General features: G+C 49.4%; 1 protein-coding gene across 2 annotated transcripts in view; it reads right to left on the bottom strand.

Annotated features, from left to right (window-relative positions):
* Mct1 (Monocarboxylate transporter 1) overlaps positions 1-26,447 on the bottom strand; it is a 190,408-nt gene that overhangs the window by 120,224 nt on the left and 43,737 nt on the right. The window contains exon 1 of one of the 2 annotated variants that reach the window (XM_065440700.1): positions 14,551-14,805. The exons of the other annotated variant lie outside the window; for it this stretch is intronic. The gene's annotated coding sequence lies outside the window, so the exon portion shown is untranslated. Of the gene's footprint in view, positions 1-14,550; positions 14,806-26,447 lie in introns of those variants that run through there. 2 annotated transcript variants of the gene reach the window in all.

Raw genomic sequence — 26,447 nt, 5'->3', positions numbered from 1 at the left:
AATAAATCAAGGATAATTACAGTACACATTCGAACAGATAATGCATGTTAAAATAAAACAAGTACAGAAACAAAAAAAAGTTAGTGGCAGTGTATACTACTCAGTCCGAATCTAAAACAAAACCGTGTGCACAAAGCACATCATAATATGGTTAACAAAACGAAAGTAAAGCGCGAGAACGCGCTGACGTCAAATTCCTTTTTTTTTCGATTTCATATTTTGTTAGTTTTGTTCTCCTCTTTCGATAAATGTTGTTTTTCTTACCCTCCTGACGCAATACTCCAGTTGGAGCCTGTGAGGTATTTGTATAAATAAATAAAAAAAATTATACGCGCGCAGATCAAAAAGAAGTTTAAGCGTTCCTAGAAATTGCATAACGTGTTCTAGGGGTGTATTACAAGAATGAGTGACGCAAGAAGTTAGTGCGCGCAAGAACGGGTTGCACTCTAAACTGATGATCCATGCGTGGGAAAATAACATGTCTGTTACCGCCTGTTCGGGCGTAGGTTCTGTGCATGTGTACTAATGGGTCATCTCACGCATCTCTTTTGCATTACGTTGTAGCTTGCGATGGCAAACATCTCCGGTATCCATTGAAGGACGCATTTCTCCGTCTATTGGCTATGGCGGCTCAGGGCCGAAGGGGCCAGTGCAAATAAAGATGCTCGCAGTGTGCTTAAGCGTTCTAACAAGAATAATGAGCGGCTGAGAAGAGACGCTTAACTATTATACTGTCGTAAATCACTATTTTAAATGCCTACCTGCATTTGTACAGCCACAACAGGGTTGATTAATTGAGAAAATGAAAAACAAGCCTCATCTTTCTTAATTATTCGCTAAAGCCCCTTAGACAATGACGTCTGCCTATTGTCGCGAATTGCAAATACTTTCTTTGTTTTTTGTATCGGTATCTTTCCTCCGTATGAAAGGTTCCAGAATGTTTCCAGGTTTATTAAACTTCCATGAATCGAATGTTGACCTTACATTACAAGCCAAGAAACTCAAACGCAATTATCGATCATTCCTTCTCACTACTAACCTCATAGTCGATCCATAAATGTGGTCAAATTATATTTGTATATTTTGAGATGGATTTCTTTTTGCTGGGAATCGCGAAAATTTAAACAAGATTGTTAGATTCCATTTCGATGTACCTTTTTGAAATATGTAATGTATTGTACAGCGTGTTGAATACACATGTATAAACAAATACGTATGTGATCCTATGTAGAGAAGCAGAGGCATTGTACTTGATGAAGTGTATATTGAGTCGGGTCAACTGCCGCAGACTGTCTTCTTGATCAGGGGGTCAAGACCTCGTCAGGCTTTCTCGCCTTTAGTCTTTGCCTCCCGCAGGGAAATTTTGTAGTCTTCCTGCAAAATAAACATGTTTATTGATTGATTGATTGATTGATTGATAGATAGACTGACTGACTGACTGACTGACTGACTGACTGACTGACTGACTGACTGACTGACTGATTGACTGATTGATTGATTGACTGATTTATTTATTTATTTATTTATTTATTTATTTATTTATTTATTTACTGTTGCCTTATCTGTAATGCAATCCTTCGGCTCATAGGCGGCGAGTACGGGTACACGAACTAATGATCACGCTTTCCTCGGTGCAGATGTCACGCAGGGGTTCTCTGCGAGCCGGATCAAGAAACCCGACATTCGCCGCGCGAGGAAAGCTGCAGTGTCAGTGAAACAGAAAGCGCGTAAAGCCTCGTTTAACTTCGCTGCATGGCATAATGTGCGCGTATATCCATGCCACGCAAGCTTCTTGTTGCTTGGGAGTCTGTCGCCAGCCCTCCTGCAAATACTGATTCAGAAAATGCGGGAAACGCGTAGTCCACTCGCAGCGTTGGCAAAGCGTTTGTTCGTCGACCTACCCTGGCTGAGGACGCTGTTCCGGTAGTTGCAGTACAGGATATCGCCCTTACAATTATAATCTCTGAACCAGCTGTGCTAACAAGAGCACGCCGGTCCCCGAACACCTATTGCGGGAAGTCGCTCGCGCTGGGAAGTATCGCCGCGTTCGGCAGGCAGCCGCACCGCAATGCGCGTCTCCGCCGGGACGCGGGATGCGCAGGCTCGCTTCCCGCCGATCAGGCGTGTGCAACGGGGAAGCCCCCCTTCCCGGCCAGTGCTCGGCGGCACGCCGGGGTTCTGGATCGATAGCGGCGCGCCGCGACGCACCCCCATCCTTGACCCAGATCGAGGGGGGCCCGCCAAGGGCGCCGTCAGAAAGCCTACCTGGCCAGAACGACGGGAAACGTGGCCTGGCTGTCTTTTAAGAACGGCCACGCTCAATGTTCACGGGAAGTGTAGTAGCGTGTTTCGACCGCAGCTAGGCGGCTAACACGCGTAACGTTCACGAAGGTCGATACTTGGACTCGTTGCGGGGGGAATCATTCACTGTGCCACGTGGAATACTGAGGCATAGCAGGCAGAGGAGACGGGGCAAACCGCCGACTGCCGAAAAATGCCTGTATTCCCAGTTGATTCAAAAGCGCCAGAAACCCGCCGTGGTTGCTCAGTGGCTATGGTGTTGGGCTGCTGAACACGAGGTCACGGGATCGAATCCCGGCCACGGCGGCCGCATTTCGATGGGGGCGAAATGCGAAAACACCCGTGTGCTTAGATTTAGGTGCACGTTAAAGAACACCAGGTGGTCAAAATTTCCGGAGTCCTCCACAACGGCGTGCCTCTTAATCAGAGAGTGGTTTTGACACGTAAAACCCCAAATATTACTTAAAAAGCGCCAGAAGAAAGTAAAAAAAAAAGATATTCCCGCAAAAATAGGCAGCATAATGTTGCTGTTTTCGCAGAAATGCACAAAAAGGCATGCAATCTTTAATAACAAAGAATTTCATTCCCAAAATATTTGACATCGAGAGGGCGCGCTGTAAGCCACGACCTTATTGAATGGAGGATAAAACCTTTTGCACGGAATGGAAAAAATAGCAAAAAGGAAGTTGGCAGACTAGAACAGAACAAATGGAAGCACGAGTAGACAACCTGGAGTCATCAAAAGATACAGTGCAAAAGGTTAAAAAAAATTGGTTCACCCTCTTCCAGAGAAACTGGTCGTAACAGGAATATGAAACGCGTATTCTAAGAAGCAGTGGCAGCGTTGTTGCACATTCACAAATACGCTATAAATGTGCAGTCCTTTAATAATTACAGTTTCGCTCAAAGGGCGGAGCAATGACAGCAAAAGCAAACGCGCGAGGCCTGTGCCGCTACGCGCCGTAAACAGCACCCCTGAGGCTACCAGGCGTCATACGATGCGACAGTGAGTGCGTATGTGGCGAAATTGCGACGAAAGATCTCCGGCGGCATTGGGCGCATGCGCTTATACAGGAGAAGACGTGCGAAAACGGCGTGAGCCACCGTGGTTCCACCGTTCGGTGACGGTTGTCGGGGATCGGCTTCGTTAAATCTGCCAGGATTGCGCCAGTAGCGCCGTCGCCTGTAGACGCCGAGTGAGTGACTTCCAAGCACTATTATATTTACTACCCCTAAAGGTGTCCAGGCTGCCGGTCTTGTTCACTACAGACTTATTCAGTGATATCACAAATTATACTTAAAGGTGCTACAAATATATGTAACCTAGAGTACAATTCCTTCAATAAAGCAAACCTTTGCAACCTTTCTGCGCGTACTTTCCTGAGCATTGGGTAAGCACAAAACGGCAGCGTATCGCCATAGAAACGGCAGGAATGCCAACAAAAATCCGTGGTCAGGATTGTGTGACGCACACAGATGGGACATATCGCTGGAGCCCGGCAGGGAAGGCTTTCGTGTTAAAGGCTCATTCAAATTTACGAATACGGGTAGAACTAAATCGAGAAAGAACATTTCTACGACAACACAAGAAAGACTGGTTTGCTGTTTGATGCCCTAGCTGGCTGCTCGAAGAAACAAACATACCGGAACAAATCTTCGCAGCAGGATGAGGTATGTGTCTGCTTCCCCAAAAATGCGGAGACAACTGAGCAAATCGTAATGTAACGTCAAGATGTTCACTCAGCAACAACTATGGGGAACATCCACCATCGAGAAGCGCTGGGATTCCGAGTGGATTTAAGCAGCGACAGGTTAGTGGTCAAGATAAGTAAGATACGTTTAGAATATTGGTAGAGAAAGAAAGCAGGAAGGATATGGAGCCAGGGTAGATACAGGCATAAGTAACTGTACAATATGGAGATTTGCATGAACAGAAATAATATAAAGCAGAGATTCTAGCATTCGCATTCTAGCAAAATGCTAGAATACAACAGATGTAGTAAAACAAGATTAGCTCAAGCGGACTAGGTAAGTATTTTGTGGCCGCCGCGTTCCAATCTGGATGCTATTAGAAATCATCACCTTCAACTTTTTTTTTTTTAACTGCGCAAACTACTGACCCAGCTGAAAGGCCTCATGTCGCTGGTAAGTGTAACTATCCTGGAAAAAAAATCAGTCCTTTTGTTCCCATTCTTCTAAAGTAGTTGCCGTTTCAAGCTACAACGCCACATTGAACGCAACCACGACCTGATTACGGCGTGAGCAACCGTACCACGCAGAAATTACGTGCGCCGTAGGCTCAGCGCGGTAGACGTATTAAGCTGAAATCAACAACGAGTTTCTCTTGGTTGCTTCAGGCATTTTATTGCGATAGCAATTATATGAATACTTCAGGCGCATTTCTGCCGTTATCGCCTTTACACCCTATAAGGTGTAAAGGCGGTTACATCATCCCACGCCAGGCACTGGAGGAAGGTTGGGAGAGTGGAGCGTTCTATTCCGGTGGCTGCTGCGTATGGCACGGCCGCGCGCGGCTGCACGAGCCCTACTAAAGCGAAAGCTTTACTGGCCGCGAACTTGCGATTTCGCCGTGGCGGTACTTCGAGGAGGCACATGGCGTCACAACGCGCGTCTCGCCGCGGACATTTCTCTCTCTCTCTCGTTCCCTAGTCACTACTGCGCATGCGCACCTAGTAGCACCGAGCCACAGGTGCTCCACCGCTGCGCAGCGCCGCGCCTTTCTGCCACCGCCGTTTTGTATGACGTCACATCGCGTTCCTCGTCGTTGCGCTCGCCTCCGCTCGCTTCGCCAGCTGCATCGCATGCCTGATAACATGTCGGAGGATTGAAAAGAAGAGCTCGCGTGCGCCGCAACCACAGTTGAGGCGGCAGTATGGACGACGACAATTCTGATAAGCAGGAGGAGGTCTGGAATCGACATCGGAACGAGATGAAGAGGAAACGAATTGCCCAGGAAACAAACGAACAGCGCGCCGAACGACTGGCTAAACGCCGCCGCATTGCTAGACAACCAGACTAACCTGGACTTGCAATAAAGATTAAGCAAAGCTAACCGTGCTATGCCTTAGCTTTCGCTACGTATATCCTGGCATAGCCGAGCTAAGCCACTGCCATTTTTTTTTAAGGCGAGCTGCGAGAGGCAGCACGAAGGTCAATTCGTTCGCTGCTGCTTCAACGATTCCTCACTCCAGCGTTTGACAACAAGTTTCCGCGACCATCGAGTGAGATGCACTCATGTTTGCTTGTTCGCGCGTGACAGCATGCTTGTTAATTTAGTTAGCAAGCGAATGTTTACAAGTGTATACGGCCGATAAAACTAGTATCCTTACTTCGTATAGCTGTCTACTAATTTGCTATCGCAATCAATGCTTCGCCTTTCGGACAAAACTGCGATATTTTTTTAAGCATTGCTAACCACAGCATGCAAATTAAAGCGTATAATGCGTTCTTCCACATTCTCGTTGAGTGGTATACTCAATAATGTGTAGCAGATTCATCGTTACAGTGCGATTAGGTTGAGTCTGTAGTTAGGTTTGGCTGCATTACGGCACCTCTCTGGGCATCATAACTACCAGCTCGAAATAGAGGAGTCAGAGATACACACACCGAGAAACGGTTATTTACAGTGATGTGCATTATTTTTCACTCTGGGAAAGGTTCCTTTTTTTACACTTTGTTTTCCATGTGATGGCGACTGGTCTGGTAACGTGCGCTACGACTGCATGAATGTTGGTATGTATGCGGTACATCGCGCTCCAAAAATGCATATAGTAAAGCAGGCTATGCCCCAGTTACGTGATGTTTTATTCCTCCGTTTTCTTCGTTTTTTTTCTGCCTCCCTTCCTGGTTTTCTTCTTTTTCCGTTTCTCAGTAATTGGAGTTTATTTTTGATGACCGGGATAACCGGTTCACTAGTGACTGAGGATCTCATTATTTGAATAGAAACAATAAGAAATAAAATGCAATGGCAATGCTATCGGGAGACGATGCTACTTTGGGGGTTTTGTGTGAGGCGATAAAAACGGCAGTTGAAGGCGTGGCAATGCCTCGTGTCCATTTAGCTCAGTGCCCGGGCACAGGAAGTATCTCTTCGGAGGTTTTGGGCTGGAGTGGTCCTGCACTGTCCGTCACCTGGGTCTGGAGACCAATAACAGTTGACCAAGGAATGTGTCCCAAGTGCCCGACTCCTGCAGCAACGGCAGATGCCCGACACCTGTTTTGAACGTGCCCTGGAACGCGGGCCGTCAGGCTCAAGTTAATAAGGCCGTATTAAAGCTGAATGTACCGGACAAAATCACAACCATGTGGTGATGGAAAAGTTCTCAGGACATTAGGGAAGCTCCTGCATAATGCAGAACTGCGTGTTCTTTTCGTTTATTTTCTGGTTATGCCTTGCGGTAGCACCTTCGAATAAGACAAAAATTTCCCGTTACGTGTATGGCCAAGCAGACACGCCGAAACAAGTGTGTTTACTTCAAAAGCAGCTCTAAACTGTTTTTAAGGCGAATTATTTTCCCTCTTCCTTTGACTTTTCCACTGCTGCTGCTGCTGTTCTGCACGCCGCGCCGGGGGGGGGGGGGGTGGAGGGGGATAATTCAGACCATGTATATACATGGAAGGAGCGTGGCAGAGAGGAAAGGCGACACCAAAAACTCGCTTGGACCTTTCCATAGCATCTCATGTGCACGATGCCCTCTAGAGACGCCTGGGCATCGCCACATTAGCCTCTTGACAGCCGAAATTACCTTTGACGGCCCGCAAAAGTATTGCAGAAACTGCAGTGCTAGGTTTTCTACTAACGCGCAAGTTCAAAGTGAAGGCAGATAGAACGGTAGAGAGGAGGAGGGAGAGAAGGCATTGAATGGGTAGAGCGGACGGCAGTCTCGAAACGAGTGAATAACAGCCTTGCCGCTCTTTGCTTGCAATTCCCATACAAGGGGAGAGGGCTGGAGAAGGAAAATATGATGCGAGAAGAGGAGGAAATGCAACTACTATAGGCACGACAGCACTTGCGGGCAAACTGCAGATACGGTACGGTACGTTTCTGATATTTCTGAAAAGTTAACACCACGCAAATTTGTCAAGCGAACAACTGACGCAGGGTGCGCAGCCACATTAAAGCATCGTAGGGTCTATGCGACACTACGAGCGGTCGCACGTCAAATCAACACATCTGTGCCCGTCATGGTAGCTTGACGGCTATGGCATTGCTTGAGGTTACTGGTTTGGTCTCGAACACGACAGCCGCATTTTGACGTGAGCGAAATAAAAAAAAACGCCAGTGTTTAGGTGCAGGTGTGAAAATTAATCCGGAGTCCGCCACTACGGCGTGCCTCATAATCCGATTGTGGTTTTGGCACGTACAGCCCCACAAGTCAATTAAAGCTGTAACACTTCAGCCACTGTGCGATGTGCCTCGTAACAATATAATGGTCGATCCTGTCAGAGATAATGAACAATGACGCACAGCAACGCCTCAAGCAAACATACCTCCCTGTGTGTTCTGTGTATCTACGCAGACAAACAGCAGTGGGGCACGCAAGGTAACGTTTACTGTGAGTTCACCACTCTCGTATTGCACTATACACTGAAGAAATTAAATAATCGGCGTCAACATCACCGCTACCTATCGTCAATCAAAGCAGACAGCCCAGAAAGCTTCGCTTACATCGATTCCCACTGTGCGTGGGTTCCACATAATTTCTTTCTTTTTGTCTTTCGTTTCTACTACGCCGTGTGGTCAGGCGATCTCCTCATCCTCAACACACTGCGAATAAGAAATATTTGCTGGGAACCACCGCAGAGATTCGGTCTCATTCCCCTCCGGCAATCCGCAGGTATACGAGCCGCGCGCGCTGACTAGTAATATATCTCACGACATTCATGCTTCGCCATGTTCGCGAGCGCCAGGTAGACTCCGAGAGAGCTGGCGTCTGTGCACGCATTTCGGAGGCCACAGTATAGGCAAGACTGCAGCGGACGAAGGCTACAGTCGCAACAAATGAATTCGGAGCCGGAAGGTTGCCTAAAATCTGCAGATTCTTTTTTTTTCATTGTTTGCCATATGTAATTCGCAATCGGGCGTCGTTATTCCTCAGCCAACTTCGCGAAGAAACCCTAACGGCACAACTTTGATTAGACTCCGCAACACCTACAACTCTGAAATATTTTAAAGGAAGACTGACTTGATATTTCCAACCTGTCATTTTCTTGCATTGAACAAAGTTCTGAAGCAATGCGAACACTAGAAAAATAATGGCAAGCATCTGAGCACCACATGATATTTGCTACATTAGTTGTTTTCACAAGCCAGCTTCGGTTTTTCTACTCAGGAAGTCGGTGCATTATGACGTCATGGTTCGCTTTTTTCCGGCTATCGCTACGGCTATCACATGACAGCGCCCCCCAGAAAACACGCTCGTAACACTTTATATTTAATGGACAAGGTATGACCAACCTAGCTTTATTGTTAATAGAAGTTAGCAAATTGCGCTCTTTGTCGTGACATCACGATAACGCCGATGAACAGCATGGCGGTGTTTCGAAATCGACACTAAATTATCAAATTAAATCATGGTTTATGCTTTCCAAGCCTCCACAGTTGCTAAGCGCCATCTATTTACGCGCGATATGGAGGCAGTAGAAATTCGATAACTTCGGAAATGCGTGTGCGTACTTAAGATGATGTGTGTCTTGTTTGTGCCTCACTTTCCATATTCATCTTATTCCTCTTCTGTCCCTCACCCACCTTGTCAAGGATTGGTGGTGGAGTTAATTGCACTCTCCGAACCGGAGGGGATGGGGCGACAACAAACCCACCCCGCGTGCGTTTATTGAGGGTTCGACTGCTGACCGGCGATAAGGTCCACGCCTGATCGACCGTGAACCAGAGGCATGAGACGGGAGGCGACGTCGTACAACACACACACTCAATTTAATACAATAAAATCATGTCCGAGACATACTCGAAAAACATACAAATTACCAGTAGCGGGGCCTAGTTCGCGGAGAGCGTGCGGGTCACACAGCACACGCCCTGACGCCACTCGCGCGACACTAAGCCCACCACGTGGGAACCGTTAACACTCGCGAAATAACAAACAAAATACGCGACAAAAATGAGAAATACACGCGACAATAAATACGGAAAACCTTACACTAACAGAACATAAAAGAATCAACACGCGATGGATAAACAAATGAAAGATTAAACGCGATTAGAAAAGAGAGTCCGGCGGAAAGTTTGAGAGCGGCCTGGAACACGAGGCTTATCTGGGGCGTGCTTGCCGAGGTCCCGATCTGAAGAGTGTCGGGTTGCTGCAACCTCGCTGCCGAAGATCCTGACGGACTTGCACCGTCTGTCGCTCGACCGGCGAAGGCTTCGGCCTGGAGATCTCAGCCTGCCGACCACATCTTCAGCTGCCCCCCGGTGCACGACCTCGTTCCTTCGTCCTCCAAGCTGCTCTGCCGGCTTCCCGAGCCGCTTCGTCCCTCCGTCGCGCCCCGGCGACTCCACGTGATCAACCCGTCGGGCGGGTTCGGGGACAATGGGGAGCGCTCTCCCTCATCGCCGTGCAAGCAGCGTTGCGGCTGTGGTGGCAATGTCGGCCCACTCGAGAGGGGCGCGGGCATGCAACTCTGTGACACACCTCCCCTTTCTATTGGTGATCAACCAACTTTAAAACGCTTTGGAACGTCAGCTTTAGCCAGTTGGCGAGTGGATCAGTTAACCAGTAAAAAAATGATTCTGAGGTTTCGCAAACCGTGCAGGTAAACCTAAATACACGAGAGCTTTTGCATTTCGCCGCCATCAACATGCAGCCGCCGCGATCGCGATCGAACCCGCGATCTCGAACTTAGCAGCGTCGAACGTGATGGCCAGTAAGCTACCGCGGTAGGTGTGAAGTCAGTCGGTAGGTCAGTCAGTCAATCAGTCATTAGGCACACACTCTGTGTGCTGCAGCGAAATACTGGAAAACAGCCGATAAGATATGCGCTGTCAAGAGCGAAGCCAGAGGGGCAACGAAGAACATGCATAATCTCGACGTAGGGAAACGTGCATACGAAAGTACATGCATAATCTGAACGTACTTAAACAATGCATGTCAGACAGTTTCCTGCACAGAAACTAGAGATAAGACTTTCCTGCTCTACAAGTTTATCTTGCTTTCCCTTTCGTCCCACATTGCAAATACTCGGAAGGATCGCTTTTTGAAGTAGCTTTTACTAATGCCTACAGCTACCTCATTTGAAATGCCCACAAGTTTAAAATGTGAAGTCCGTGAGTCCAAAGAGACGATAGGTGCACCTCCTCGGTGACTGCCGTCGTTTCAATGCACAAAGGAAAGTCCTCCGCACCACGCTCGACAAGATTGACAAACGTCCCTTTACGGAAGCCAGAATTCTTGGACTATGGTACTAGCCGGTGTAGGCCAGAACTGCTTTAAAAGCGTTGGTGTGCTCTTTAAAGGAACCTGACTGATCGAAAAACTATAGTGTGTGCGAACTGATGGGTTGCTTTTTCAAATCTTCTCTTGTTTTCTCATCCTTTTGATCCTTAACTCCATCCCTCTGTGCAGAGCAGCCAACCGGACAGTTACTCTGATGAATTTCTCCGCCTTTCACTCGTTGTTTTCTCTCCGTTTCTCTTTCCCTGTCGTCACATTGATTACGCGCCTCCGCCAGCGGTGGCTCAGTGAGTGGGATCTACATACAGCGGGGCGCAAGGTCGTTGGTTCGAATATTCGCCTGAAGTTATTGATTTTGGTGGTTTCGCGTGTGCAAATGCATGAGTGTTGAGAGTTAGGTGATCACATAAAGCTGGCTCCGAGTTCCACCAGGCGTCAGTCCAGGACAAATCACTGACATGGTAGGGTGAGCTGGAAGTCTAGGTTTCGTCTCATAGTACGAGGCAGTCCCGTAAAATCCAGAAGGATCAGAGACATCAACTGCCATTTGCCCTACCCCTCGTTATGCCGATAAACGAATAGGAGCCTCGTTAGAACATGTCGTGCGTGTCCGTGAGCTACGCGTTACTATCGACAGTTGAGCCTCAATACGTCCCCTGCTATCGTGTGGCCCTGGCTCCTGCGACATCACCGCAGTTATCGCGCCAATGCAAAGACGTGTCACGGGGTATACCTTGAAAGGTCAAGCGCAGAAGACTGGCACACTCAGTTAAGCTTGAAGAGTGCGTATCTACATGCGGCTTGTCCATCTATAAGCACAGCGATCACCTTCGGTGTCGAAGCCACTTTTTAGGGAAATCGCAGCAGCCATGGTTTATTCAAACACTAAGAGGCCAATATAATGGCTATCTCACATGGACGGTGTCAAATATTACTGCCGGTACCACACACAACACCAAATACACTGGCCGCCTGGGAATCGGTGCGATTTGCGGCGTCCGCTCACGGCTTGGCTGTATCACATTTCCCTTTGCAAACATTCCGATAGTGAGGCACATTGGGGTTAGCTATCCACGAGACTAGCTATTCCAACGTCCATTATAGCTATGATCACTACTTCATTCTGATTGTTTTTTTTTCTTTTTTTAATCTGGTGGCTGCCAGCTTCCACCAGATGATGAAATCTCAACCCGCGTACGCTTTCATCACAGTAACTTTAAAGGCACACATTTCGCATCTCATAGGCAATCGGATCTCTTTATCGCAAATAACAGCAACAGCGGCGTGACATGGGTGTTTTGGTTATCTTTTGGTAGGTCTGAAGGCAGCATCGATTTTATTAGAATTTGTTGAGGCTATGTACACTTCAGTGCGAGGCGCATGCTACACATGTATCATGACTTCAGGCACCACAGTGGTGTATTATAAGCTGATGGGAATGTTACTTCTATTGGTGTATACTTGAGGCCTCATATTAATTACTTTGAATAACGTTTTACCATTATTTAGAGCAAAGAGTGCCACATACCTATGGAAATATGAAAGTGGCGTACATAGATAACAGTTGCCGTGTTTCAAGCGCGTCTATTGCTGTCAGGCTAAGTCACTCTTTAAACAGATCTGCCTCCGCTCCATAAGAATATAAAGAAAGCAACTGCCACGTCGGATAACTTCTTCAGGGCCATGATAACGGAACTGCAGCTTCGAGCTTGCTCGCGGGAAGTCGCGAAGCAATAACGGCTGTTCCAAACTTGTCCAGAAAGCACACACAAAAGGAAAGAAAGAAAAAAGAACACCAGCCACACAGTGCAAATAGCCGAACGCGAGCGTTACCACTCCCAGCGGGAAAGGACCACCAGTGGCGGCACGGTGGCAAGATCGATAAACGCTAGGGAGAGTGCTTTCTGGAGCGAACCCTCATGGGGGGCACACCAGTAGGTGGGCACAGCGCAACATCTGACGTTTGCGGCGTGTAGACGAGAGTGCCCAATGCATACGCCTGTCAATCTCCGCGATGGCAATGCTGCGTGGTGCGACGCCGGTGAGCTCGAGATAGCCAGCTCGCTTCGCGGCTGAAGCAGCCACATTTACGATGGAGGCGCAACGTAACATCTTGAAGGGGCAGCGCAATAAGACGAAGAGAGAAGGTAGCAACACACAGGACAGCGCTGACACAAGACAGCTATGTGTTCCTGCCTTCTGTCTTATTGCGCTGGCCCTTCAAGATGTTCAACCAGTACCAACTCGCCCAAATGTCGATCCTTCTGCGAAACGTAACACAGAGCTATGTGCCCGCATTTCGGTCTCCCGGAGGCTACGGCGCTTAGCTTCTGGGAAGAGTTCGTGTGTTCTGTTGCTGGTCGCGGCGGCTGCCATACAACCATCTCAGAATGCAAGAACGCCCGTTTCCTGATGTTTAGCTGCACGGTAAAGTACCCTTGGCAAGTCAAAAATTCATCCCGAGGCGTTCCCTTTACGACAGCTCGCTCAATCGATCATGTGTACGTTAAGCTGGCTTTCGGCGCAATCAGCATATTCGGGTAAACGTAATCCAGGTGGCGTACATATAGCCACCTTGGGACATACACTTATATAGAAGCACGTATGTCGACAAATCTGGTGTTCTTGGTTATAAGCACAAAGGTTCTTTTTTGGTGCTAGTACCAAAATTGCACTATTCGAATTAAATTACATGAAAAGGAGTGAAAAGACAAAATGTGAAGCATAATTTATTACCATCTCAATTTCATTACCAAGGCTAATCTTAGTTCTCGCTTAATTAGCCATGTGTTGCAACACAGCACGTTAGCTAGGGAGTTGCTACGGGTTATGTAATGTGTAGAGCAGATAGCTTGTCGTATATTAAAGTAACAAAATGTGTGTCAAGAGAGGGCAACCGCAAAAGAGAACGGCAGAGGATGAAGGGTTGTGAGGAAATTAGGAGAGGTGCGTTCATAGGAGGAAGACAGCTGACGCAAGACGGCGGTACTTGGCGACAGCTGCAAGATGCCTTCGTCCTGCAGTGGTGTTAAATTATTATTATTATTATTATTATTATTATTATACGGCACATCTAAAGCCAGTCAGGGTTCGTGGTAAGACCGGTTAGTGGGAACCCGCCTCTGAGTAACATAAATTTCACGATATCTTTCACGAAAGCTGTCACGAAAGCGACTGACGTTAAAGATTTATGGGATTGACGTCCGAAAACCGGCAGTCGGACGAGAGACGTCATGGCGAAAGGGTCAGAACTAATTTCGACGACCTGTGGTTCAATAAATCTGTATCCAAGTCCCCGCGCGCGAGATGTTTCTCGCGTTTCCTCGCCCCTTTCAGAAAGCAGTCTGAGAATCGAAACCGCTACCTCTCGCTGAGCACCAGAACGCCATAATCATTAGGTCACGGGACTGGTTTCCCACGTATAAGCGTGCCGCAGTGCGTAGTTTGAAAGTACGCTCTTTGGGTAAATAACAGGTGGGACGACACTGAAACCGGCGTCTATTTTGAGGAAGGATAGCACGTAGTTGGTAACGACGTCAGGATTCCTGCTATACGCAACGTGCCCCTAAACACGCGCAGGTTTGAATTTCGCGACTTTACTTCGAAAGTCAGCAAAAGTTCGCAGAATCGCGTCAACGACCCAACGGTGAATTTCGATCTGTCGTGCGAGTCACGACTGCCAATTCAAGCTCTCCGTGCGATGCGTAACACAGCTGAATTATGGGAAGCGCTCTGTCTGCCCCCAAGTGATACCGAACATAATAGTGTATCCCGAAGGAAGACCATGATAAATACGAGTCGTATGAACGACAGCACTTACCTCGAGAAAGAGATTTTTTTTGGGGGGGAAATTGTTCGGGCCCCGGCGCGCGACGGCTATGGGCCGGCAGGCGTCCGGTCTCGGCTGATGTACGGGCACGTGTCTCGCGGCTTTGTCCCGCAGGGGGGGATTCGCTAATCGCGCACGATCGGCGCCACGGGGCTCGCACGCGCGCGGCACTCGTGCGGGCTGTCGAGACGTCCAGAAGCGCCGTGGCGTTCTCGAGTCGATGTTATCTCGCGTTCCCTCGCGCAATCCCTGCACCGCGGGCGAGCAACTGAAGTAGGCTGGGGTGGGGTTCTCCCCGAAGCCTATCGATCGCTCTTAAGTCAGCGCGAAGTCGTCGATAAGACGGGCCCAGTGCAGTATCCGCGGCCTGCGCGATAAGCGCCCGCATCGCGCGCCACTGACCGGCGTTGAAGAACGCCGCGGCGTCGCTATAAGTCCTCCATCTTTCGCGTAATCGGCCCCACCTGCGTTGAAATGGGAACCGAGGAGAAAAAAAAATACTCGACCGACAGCGCACTCCTTGGACTTCGCCCAAGAGGTTTGCAGCAATGCAGCGCAGCGTCGACGCCGAGTGCGATTCGAGACATTGCGCGCATCCGTACTGGTCGAGTACAACTTCGTGTTCCTTGTGTCGCAGCGTTTCCCGCAAACGTGACTATAGGAAACCGCGAAGCTGCGATCGTGCAGCTGCAAAGGAAATGATGGGCATGATACGCGAGCTTCGGGTGATGTTCGTTCTTGCGGCTTCGGACGTTCTTGTGACCGCTGTGCATAGGGCTCTACTTTTCTAAACTTCCCAGCAACCATATATATTTTTTTCCTAATCGCATTAGGCAATACGTTTCTGCGCACATGCGTGGTACTTGCGAATTGACGCATACTGTCACGTTGTCTGGACAACGGCGAAGAATTAGACCGCGGCGACGAGTCACAAAACTATTTGTTGGACGAACCTTTGCTCGCGAAAACGAGTTACACTTGGGCGAAACTGTAGTGACGGCCACGTGCGTTGATCGTCGAAAACCTGATCTATTTGGTCAAGCGCCTCAGGTGTTCATACACGACTCGTCGAATATGCCAGCGTAACCGCTAGCGCTCGCGTGCCTTCCAGAATGTGCAGTTCAACACTATTCGCGTTGCGCATGCAATTTGATTCCACAGGACTCGGAAACAACACGCAAGGCCGACCGAGAATGTTCTCATACCTTGCCCCTAGCGACAACTTTAACAGCGTTTAGCAGGTGAAAGATCGGTCAGCGGAAAAAGGGTAAACAAGTACGCGTCTCAGTACATAACGCAATATTTTGTTAAAAATGATCGACCTTTAAAAGCAGAACGACGAATTTTCATTAGTGTTCTTTACTTCAGAATTGCGGCAGATATCCACCGTTGGGGATCCGCTAAGAATCCGGTAGCGTGAGGAAGGAGAATTCTAAGTGTCATAAATTGAAACAAATCCACCAGAGAGAAACAAAAAGGGACCTTGAGAGCATGCAGGCATCGGAGGCAAGATAAAAATATGGAAAAATATAACAAGCAATGGAACAGAGGGAGAGAAATTTAAAAAGAAAAAAAAACCAGAGAGAGAAATAAAAAGATAAGGAAAGACAGGGAGGGAGACAGGGAGACAGAGATTAGCCACTGTATGTATCGGCTGGCTTCCCTGTGCTGGGGAAAGGACTAAAGGCTATAAAACGTCATAGATCGAATAAATATAAGGACAAAGAATTACTGCAATCTCGCAATGACTGTCTGTGGCAACGTGGTTAGCATTCGAGCAACGTAGCGGCGAATCGTATTGCTGAATTCACGTTTATTTAAAATCTGTAATGGTCGTTTTGAGAGTTCCGTTGCTTTGGCTGTGTGCGACATATAAATGGTCTCCGGTATCATCCCGCATTTCTGTGACATTCGGTTGCCGAAGTCGCCTAGAGTACGAGGGTGTGACGACGACTGTATGACGACAACGCAGTGATAACGATGGAACGACGGAGAAGGAATCTTGTCGATGGAATGACTAAGGCGGTGTGACGACGACCGCACGGCGACACTGAAGTGACGATTCTGAAATGGTGACGATGACACGACGACGGGATGATGACGAGTGTAGTACGACGATTGTGTGACGACCTCGGTATGACGACGACAGATTGACCAAGCTGCAACGATGACGATGGCACGGATGCGACGGCACGACGACCATGGTATGACGACACATACATGACACCGACTGTCGGACAACGGCTCAATGACGACGATGGCACGATCACGACTGAACGACGACAACACGATTACAATAGAACGACTGAGAAGGAATCGCGTCGACGGAACGACGAAGGAGGTGTGACGACAGTGGGATGACGTTCCCGAAGCGATAACGATGGTAACACGACAGCGTGGCGCAAACGGCACGACTACAGTCGTATGACGGCGACTGCGGGACAAGAGTCGGTTGACAAAGTTGGAATGACGACAGCGGAAGGACCACGAATGCGTCCCGACGACCGTATGTGAATGCATGACAGCGAATGCGTGACGACAACGCAACGACGACCATGGCATGGTGATGTATGAAGACAATGGGACGAAGACCAGTGTAGGAGGAAGATGTCGGGACGATGGCTCTATCACGAAGACTGTATGACGACGACGGGCATGACGATAGTCGCGCGAAGAAGCTGGAGTGACGACCATCTATAGGACGGCCTCGATAGCATCACGACCAGGAGTATAGGGGTCCAAGCTATGGAGAACTTGGGCCACACGGTCAGCCTAGAAGGCGTGAAGGCTACTATTTCGCGAAAACAAACAGCGTCTTGAATGAAGGCGGTTGATCCGGAAAGGTGATTCCAGTCATCTGAAGTACGTCGAATGAAAGAGTGCAGATATAGGTCTTTGTACGGCACGACGCAATGCGGGCCTTGATGGCGTGATCGATGCGTCAAGTGTAGGATGGCGGAGGCATTAAGTGATAGCGCAACTGTGGAATATGATAAGAGATTTGATGAAGTAAAGAAAAGCAACAGAGAGAGAGAGGCAGCAACTGAAGTAAAGTTCTGACTTCCCTGATGTCTGCGACACCAAGCTTCTCCGTGAGAACACCACGTTTCGCAGCCGAACTGGAAGCTTGGCAGTGGTGCCGCGAAGCACGAAGTTCCACGAATGTATTTAACTTTCTAGCAAGTTCTTGTTTCGAAAACTTTTGTTGCAGTGTGCACGTATTCGAATAGCAGATCTCGGCTTCGGTTTGCGAAGCCAGGACCTGTCTTACCGCTGCCACGGATAAATCGATCTATAAATCGAAACTCGTAACAACGAAGGCCGAACGACCGAGCACCTCGCATGTAGCAGCGCGCAACAGCATTGATTCTCGCAGATCACTGACGGAACCTTGTTTAATTCGTTTCGACTACGCCAGCCCCCTATACGGACCACCGAGAACAATGAGCCGTGCAGTGTACGGTCGTTGCAATCAGTAGGGCCGCTTACGCAAAAAAGCAAAGATAAAGCAGCATTGACGCTGCATAGCCATGCAGCTGTTAAGCGTAAAGAATAACCGACGGAAATATGGCCAGGAAGTATAGTCATAATTCCATACGCTATTCTAAAAACACCGCCAGAAACAAGCAAGAAGCGTTTGAGAGAAGGTGACCGTCCCGCAGAGTGTTACACTTTCTAAGGCTACCCTTCTAACACTTAAACGACACTTGTGGCGTCTATGGCAGCAATATGCAGCGCGAATGTAAATGACTGCAGTGTAAATGAATGAATGAACGAAATAAAGTACCTGAGCCGGTTTCCGATAGGGGGGGGGGGGGGGGGAGGGGCTTTCGTTGCGATAACTGACGCCGTTGGGGCCGACAGGGTTTTCAGTTGTTGGTTTTACTTAGATGAGACATTTAAATGACGGCGCCAAATCTACATCGGGAATGAGTGAGCGCTCAGATAACCAATGTCATGCAAGTGGGCCGCTGCGATTGTGATGCTGCGGTGCAGCAGACGCATGCAGTGACAACGAACAAAAATATAAAATAAAATAAAACATCGGCGCAAGTGACCGGCGGCGTAATTGTGATATGTGGCGCTGTTGCGCAGAGCCAGGTAGCGGAGGGTTTCTTTCCGTGTACACGGAGTAGGTATATGCAGCTATCTACAACAGGTGATCGAGCGGTCGTGAATCTATCTCTGTCTTTCCATCTCGCGTGCCAGCTGCCCAGCCGTCAGTCTTCCCAAGTCACAATTCCCTGCGTAATTCCTCGAGAGTGAGGAATGGGAACGACCCAGAACTCTCGCTATCAGCGTATACTCTTTCCTACAGCGCCACGTATCTCAATGTCGCCGCTCTGACCAACGGTCGCTTAGAGTATCAATTCTTTCGCCTTGCCACTATACCTGGATGAAGCGGGAGGAAGAAGAAAAAAAAATGGGGAAGCAGTTAGTGAAGCGCGAGGTGCATATGTGATCCTCTTAGTAAAGAAGTCTATTGAGACAAAAAGCCAGCGTAGCAATGCCGCGCAGCTGTACGAGAGCAAGTGTTGGTAAATAAATTTCGAACTAGGCCGCCAGGTCGTGGCCGAAAACACTTAACTTTTAGCCATAAGTCGCTAAGCGAGCACGAAGATGGTTATGACTCGCTCATATTATGTTTTAATTACTTCAGGATGGCTTCCTTACTATTTAAAAGTGAAACTTTCACCGCTGACTATTCCAGTGTTTATTATTGTTGTCTAATTCGTGGCTATTCCACAGTAATACGATCTTTTGTAGTTAGATTTAGTTGCATGGCAAGAGATTCTTGGTGGTATCCAAATCCATTTACTGAGCACCTCTGATAGCCTCGGCGTTGCATTTGGGTGTTAAATGCGACGGATCAACCGATAAGTCTGAGGTACCTGCATGCTTTGGAGGTGAGGTGTTTTTTCACTCTTGCCGCCCCCGTAATCCCTTTCTCACGCTCTCAACACGAATTTGATGAAGTCTGCTGACTGGCACTTAAAAGTGCCCAAAGTTCTGGCTTATTCCATTCAGAAACATCTTCGCGACGCTAAGCAATGACGAAGACGACGGATGGAAAGGTCATCGGAGAAAGCAGTCAGCAGGAAATGTGGGAAATGGTGCCAGCACAGGAACGTTACAGATACACCGTTGTAGATACAGACAGTGTACCGTTACATATAGGTACACTTACGAATAAATACAGGAAAGTTAACATCGCCTGCCAACGGCCCCAAGAGTAAACGTTTACCCGGTGACAACTTCAAAGTTCCGGCGAAAGGTAGGGTTTCGGACGTATTGCGTTCGGGGGTATAAAAAAATTACCGACGATTACGTTACTTCCTAATGCGAAATTTGAGCGCAGCAAATAAGCTGTTTCACCTTTTCGATAGATTGAGGCAAAGAAATCGAGCAACACATGTATGCGCTATCACAGAATTTTTTTTTTATTTTTCACACGTATTCCTTTAACAAAGACTCCACTAACAGTTCTTGACAGTCATGAAGGAAGCTTTGTGGTCGGAGAAATAGACTGATATATGTTCGACTTGGTACACCTGATCGATCATAGTCCTTCAGCCTCGCTTACTGCTGGTTGCTCTCGACGGCGGCGATGAGCCTCCGCTTCGGCGGCGCGAACTGCAGGGTCTTCTCGGCGGCGGCGATGAGCCTCCGCTTCGGCGGCGCGAACGGCAGGGTCTTCTCGGCGGCGGCGCTTAGCCTCTGCTTCGGCGACGCGTACTCCTGGATCATCTCGACGGCGGCGACGGTAAGCTTCTGCTTCGGCGGCACGCACCTCTGGATTCTGACGGCGACGGCGCTGGGCCTCTGCTCTGGCAGCTCGTTTAGCAGCAGCAGCAGCAGCAGCAGCAGACGGAGGACTTCCATCGGTTGTCTCGCTCATGGCTCAGAAAGAACTGGCAGATAATTTCGCAGTGGCGAACGGCAGCGGCAATTTCGGCTCGGGCGGTGCACATATACAGATCCGCCGCCACCGATCTGGCTCTCTGATTGCCACCGCACAGGGCGAACGGCAGCGGAAATTTCGGCTCGGGCGGTGCACATATACAGATCCGCCGCCACCGATCTGGCTCTCTGATTGCCACCGCACAGGGGTTGCATTGGAGGAGGAGCGAAGAAAGGAATTAAGTTCGAGCCGGCGCTTTGACAACCGGAGACTCGCAGGAAGAGGGGGGGGGGCGGCGGCAGCGGCAAACGATGGGGGCAGAAGCGCGCGCAGCAAGCGGACAACACGATAAAGGGAGGAGGGAAGAGATAGCAGCGACTGACTGATGCCGCTGACGCCGATAGTGAGTCAACCCCAGCTGCGGAGTTGGTTTCAGGGACAACGCCGCCGATGCCGACACAAACAATATGATACCCTCGCTTCCGCAGCGCTAAGAACCAGGTCGAGCCGTGGGAAGGTGGTCACGTATTCGTCGACGTGCCGGGGCCTACGTGAAATAACCGGCGCGTCGGCAACTGAAGAGCACCCTATCCGCCACACAAGAACAGGGGGGGGGGGGGGGGGGGGGACCCTTTCCTCCTCTTTCTGCATGGCGGCGACGGTGTTCTATGCAGTCACGTTATCTTGACTCTCTAGCGGCGTCAGCGGCATCCAGCGGTATCAGTCGGTCGCTGCTAGCGCTGGGGGGATGAAAGGGGGACGGAGCTGGTTACGAGGCCGACGACAACGCCGACGACGACGCGAAACCCAGGAGCGGACGCCAAAGAGCTGCGCTCTAAAAATTGTCGTGCCGATTTGGAGTATTATTGATGAAGAAAGGCTAGCCAGGCTGTCGCATGTCTTTTTCGAAGAACACCGCCGCGCGCTCTTGCGCTATTTCGGTCCGGCGACAAGCGCCGCTCGCGCGGTCTCGCTTCATGCACCACCGAGAGCAAGGAAGGAAAAAGTGGAGAAGGGAGGCAGGGAGGCTAACCAGCTTAGCTTAACCGGTTCGCTACCCTACGCATGGGAGAGCGATGGGGGCGATGAAAGATGGGGAGAAGTGATAGAGAGCACATAACACGGCACACACATCGTTAGTTACAGTCTGTCACTCTTGCGCTGTACGGGACATCACTGTCACAGCCGCTTGTCCAAGCCCGTCTCCTTCATAAACCGAAGTAGTCCCTTCATCGCCTTCAGCTGTGATGTCTTCTGTCGGCGATATGTGAAAATAGTTGCAACTGACAATGGTCTCTCGTCAAGGTGCGCTAGAACGGACGCCAGGGACTGTCTCTGAACATTATATTCAGGACCGTCGCGCAGAATGTGTTGCAGCGTCTCCTCGCAAAGACAGGCGTTTCAGAGAGCGTTGTCGACCATTCCAATGCGAAACGAGTAAGAGCAAGCATACTGCTCTTGTCAACGTAAAAAAAAAGAAAAAAAATTGACTGCTTATGAATTGGACGTTGGGCAGATTATACGATATCGATTTATTGCATGCGGCTTCACCACGAACTTCCAGAGAAAGGATTTTCGGATCCTAGCAGCCGCCGCAGCGATTATGTCGATTGTCTCTATTGCCAAGACAGACGTGAATGACTGAGAACCACAGCCGGACGAACGTTTCTCCGTCGGCCGCTCGAAGGCAGCACTGTGGTCCTTATTTTTTCATTGAAATGAAAATCAAATAAAGAGATGCACTCCCCCTCTAATGGTGACGGCTGCTCCTTTTCGCATAGCACAAACAATATATAAGTAAAATATATGTAGTACTGATTCGGCACACGCATATTTATTTGTTTGTTTATTTATTTATGTTCTATAGAGTGTCGGCACCTTTCATCGACATCTTTTTTTATGGGTCTCACACGATTCGCAATGCCCATATTCAGTTACAATTAAATTATGGGGTTTAACGTGCCAAAACAACTTTCTGATTATGAGGCACGCCGTAGTGGAGGACTCCTAAAATTTCGACCACCTGGGGTTCTTTAACGTGCACCTAAATCTAAGCACACGGGTGCTTTCGCATTTCGCTCCCATCGAAATGCGGTCGCCATGGCCGGAATTCGATCCCGCGACCTCGTGCTCAGCAGCCCAACACCATAGCCACTGTGCAACCACGGCAGGTATGCCCATATTCAGTAATCTCATACAATTAAATTAGACCCTGTACAGAAATTTGTGCGTTTCCAAATGTGGTCATCTCATACCAGAAACATGGGACTTGGTTTTCTTTCTTCTTGGCCTCTGGTTGGTAATGTAACTCTAGCCCTCGTAGGGCCCATTCACACCGGCGTTTGACAGAGGTCACGTGACCTATACTGCGTCTGGTGACTAAGACTAACGGCGATCGATGGCGCCAAACGCGACCTGTCCATTGCCACACCGAATAAGTGTCTCGCCATTGCTGCCATTCTCATCCGCTCGCACCGACATCGCATCGTCAAATAACCGGCCGCGTATTCAGTGGTTCCGCTCCTGCGCCACCGATTTGCCCCAGCAGATAGCTTTGCGACTCCAGCCGAGGACCTGAGAAATTGAGCAACGATCCACTGAGCTGAAACGGTCGCCTTTCGGCCAAAGCGACCATTTGCGACCAACTTGGCAGCGTGACCTCAGCGGCTCGGCGGTGTGAATGCGCCGATAAAAGGGTGTGCGCTCCGATGCTATTGCACGGCATAAGGAGGCGGCCTTTTTTTTTAATGCGCTAACATTGCTTGGCTCATTGTGCAACATCACCGTAATAAGAAAGCAGTGGTATGGTAGAAAATTTGCACACAGGTTACGTAATTTTTATCCAACTAAAAAGAATAATTGGCCACGGTGAGGATTTAGTCCTGTGGGCCACGACTAGCACTCCGTAGCTGAGCGCGCTAACCGCTGTGCCACCGTCGCATTGCGCCCCCTGTTACTGTTGGCATGTAACACCCCGGGCAAAAAGGATTCTCAACCATCATGCCTCTTCGAAACGGAAGATGGATTCCTAATTTGCTGTGGTTGTCTCGAGTGGTTACTGGTCTGGCATGTGTACCGCAGTACTTACAGGCCCCTTCGTGTGTGTGCATGTCTAAGCGAAACGAAGAATGGATTCTTAATTTGCTATGGTTGTCTCGAGTGGATGCCGGTCTGGCGGACGCCCCGCAGTGATCACAGGCACCTTTGTCTGTGTGCGCGAAAACCCTTTCCGTGAACTGTCAAACTCTAGGGAAGAACCCCTTCCGCGAGCCAGACAGGACGCCGGGCTGTCGCCAGCGGAGGCACGCTCGTGAAGACGTCAACTGCGAGAATGGATCAGCCACCCATCCACAACCAGACGCCCTTTCCGTGAACCAACGACGCGCGAAAGAGAAGGGATCAGCTGCCCATGATCCCCAGGACCCGCGGGTTACCACCAGCAGACGCAAGCTCGGGAAAACATCGTCCTGCGAAAGTGGGTGCCGCCGCCAAGTACCGTGGGACTCAGCGCATGTCACGTAACGTTGATGTGAGCAAGACTCCGCCTGCGATTTGAGTGGGCCTGTTTAAAGCGCCCCGCAATGCACTTTTTCACTTCATTCTCCTATTCTTATTCTTCACCAACCATTGAATAAACCGTGCAAGTTTCTCACTAGAAGTCTTCTAGTCCCTGCCTGATCGCCATGGTCTAACGGACGTCTGCAGCCTGCCGACAACGCCACGCTATCCAATAGTAACGCCAGTCGAGGTTGAACAACCAGGCGTCGCAACAACTGGTCGGCAGCGGGGGGGTAAGCTATACTGGAGATCGCAACACACCTTGGAACAGGCGGCAGTGATGAATATCTTGCAGTCTCGAAGTTCGAGGCTGTGCACTTCGTTAAGCTCAGCCTGGCGGGTGATTCCCTAGATGGCGAACCATGTACCGGAATTCACAAACTGCGATTTCGATGCCCGTTGTCCCCTCTATTACATACGTAGCACAGATAGAGCGCGAGCTGCTTATGTCAGGGTGGGGCTTTACCCTCGAATACTCGTATGTCAGTGCAGAATGTAGGCAGCAGTGGAGCTTACCCGGGTGAGTGTTCGCCGATGACATCGCAGTACTGGCCGACAGGGGAACACAAATACCGACGCACGTAAACGTTTGCGCGAACAAGGCGGTGGAGCTTGGGCTTGCATTCAACGCCAAAATTGTCTGGGGTGATATAGACTTCTCCAGTTCCACGGAAGACACGAGCACCCTGACGCTTCCAGGGGGCCAAGTCATACAGCAGGCGACAGAGTATGGGTACTTGGGTGTCGGAAATGGCGGGCCGGAAATGTCAGGGGCTTTAACCGTTTCTGCATGATTCGCGAGTTATGGAAAACGTACCACGTCCTCCCGCTTAGCTTTGCCAATGCAGTTATCTGTCTGACAGCCCAGACACGGGAATGGCCGGAGAGAGGTCAGCGAACGGGGGGCCGTTTAGGAGCGGGCTGTCATGGTAAGGTCGCGAATGAAGTCAATACATGGGAGACCTCTGATGGTCCAGCTTTGAGGCCAGGAAAGCGTGTAGCGAGATTGCGTGTGATGGCAGACCCTGGCTGATGGCTAGAGAATGCCTCACACGTAAAGCGTTTGATTATATCTGTGCGAACTGCGTCCGCACACACTGGATGAAGCTCCTTCAACGGAAATTCGGCTTTTTTAGCGACCCCGTGCGAGTGGTGGACAATGTGCACAAATGGGCCAGCGCAGCGGGGGAACTAGTACGTCAACAAAAAACGTAGCCATGGCGCCTAGCTCTGGAGTCAAAGTCCACGCTGCAGCAATGCAGAGTCTGGAAGACGGACATCTGCCCGGAGACAATATACAACAGCATCGGTAGCAGCCTGTTCGAGGTGCGGGCAGGAGCCCTTAGCACTCTAACTTACCGCAGGCGCTTCGAATCCACTGTCGGATGTAGTACATTGCGTAGGACATGCGGCAAGGCAGATGAGGATGTAGAAAACATCGTCAAGCGATGTGCAAGTTCGCAAACACCCCCGGAAGAGGAGGCAGCACTCCCAACTGCACTAGAGGTTTTCGTGCAGATGGGGAGGGCACCGGGATCCTGGCAGCGATAGTGGCAGTGACTAAACGACGCCTCGCATAGGGGTGGACTCTAGCACGCCAATAGGCCGTACTGTGAGCAATGAATAGGTGACGTCGAAGTGCGTGCTACGTTCATGCATTGGCTCTGTTTATTTTTTTCTGCTACTTTTATTTACATATGTGGACCAGAGTAACAGTTTACCCTCCCGTTACAAAGGCCATTGAAACAACAACAATAATAATAATAATAATAATAATAATAATAATAATAATAATAATAATAATAATAATAATAATAATAATAATAATAATAATAATAATCATCTGCATTCAGCTCTACGCTGCGGTACGTCCATGCTCGCCGCAGGAGACTGAAATCGGGGCGTACCTTCAACGCCATGCAACGTTCATCGGCGGGATGGGATACGTGCCGATTTCAACTTAAGACTCGCCTATGCAATAGGTGCAATCACCACTTTGCGAGGCACATGAATCTACTTGGTGTTCGAGAACATGCAACGCACAGTACACGAAGTAAGGTAGGCACCAACATACTTCTCCGATCACGAGGCGATGCTACCGTCGATCAAATTGAACCCGCAGACGCCGTCGCCGGAGTCCATGCACGCGCTTCAGGTAGCCGTCGGACGACGACTACGACATCCTCTCAGAGTCTGATGTGGAGTTCGCCTACGAACCCGATGAAGGAATGTAGTTTCAACACCGTGGTGCCACTCGGAAAAGTACTGTCATCGCTCGGAAAAGTGGTATCATGGTACTGAAAAGTGGTATCATCGAGAAAGAACACTCAACGCAATGTGTGTGAAACACTGCTCTAATGACAACTCCGCAAGTAAAACTCAACTGAGAGATATGGCCGGTCAGTCGTCTCGCGTTGTTGCGACCTCA

Source organism: Dermacentor albipictus, chromosome 1 (genome assembly GCF_038994185.2).
Source record: "Dermacentor albipictus isolate Rhodes 1998 colony chromosome 1, USDA_Dalb.pri_finalv2, whole genome shotgun sequence".
Lineage (NCBI taxonomy): Eukaryota > Metazoa > Arthropoda > Arachnida > Ixodida > Ixodidae > Dermacentor > Dermacentor albipictus.
The sequence above is the reverse complement of the archived record's forward strand: the minus strand, read 5'-3'. Positions and strand labels throughout refer to the sequence as shown.